Source organism: Penaeus monodon, chromosome 24, assembly GCF_015228065.2.
Source record: "Penaeus monodon isolate SGIC_2016 chromosome 24, NSTDA_Pmon_1, whole genome shotgun sequence".
Lineage (NCBI taxonomy): Eukaryota > Metazoa > Arthropoda > Malacostraca > Decapoda > Penaeidae > Penaeus > Penaeus monodon.
This window is the reverse complement of record NC_051409.1, coordinates 26,067,437-26,068,094: the sequence shown is the minus strand read 5'-3', so window position 1 is coordinate 26,068,094 and position 658 is coordinate 26,067,437.

Here is a 658-nt window from a genome sequence, read left to right as displayed (position 1 = left end):
CATTCGTGCAAAGTCACTATTGACCAACGTCGCAACCTCTTGACTTCTGGAGTGCCAAAGAAACCCTTCTTAAAAAAAAAATCAAACATACCACCAGCGCAAAAAAATAATAAAAATTCAAAACCTCCCGCTTTGTTATATCAACAAAAGAAAAATAACGAGAAATTCGTATGCGCTGTCCACAGAACAGAGGTTGCGTTCAGGGCCCCGCTAATTTGCAATTGTGAAGGAGTAAAAATGCAGCATGAAGCCACTGATACCTGAACCTGAATCTCAACACAGATACAACGAAACTATATAACGCATTTCAGGACAATCTATGTAGTGATATAATGCACTAGTTACTGCGGGCGACCTAGTGAGGAAAACCAATACCTGCATTTCTAATTCACGTACTTATATACTTTTAATCCTTTCTATAAAATCCGCAAATACCATTATTTATATTTCTAGGGAGAAAACATAATACTATAAAATAATGTCGAAGTGCGACCCTTAAAATCAGGACAGAGTTTTTCTGAACAAGAAATGGAAGTGAAATTCGGACTATTGTTCGGTGAAGGAAATGATCAGAAGGAAAAAAACAATTAGAAAAGGCAAGAAGGACAAGGAAAGTGATGAATGGGCGAGCGCGCCACTGAATGAGAAGAACAAAAAT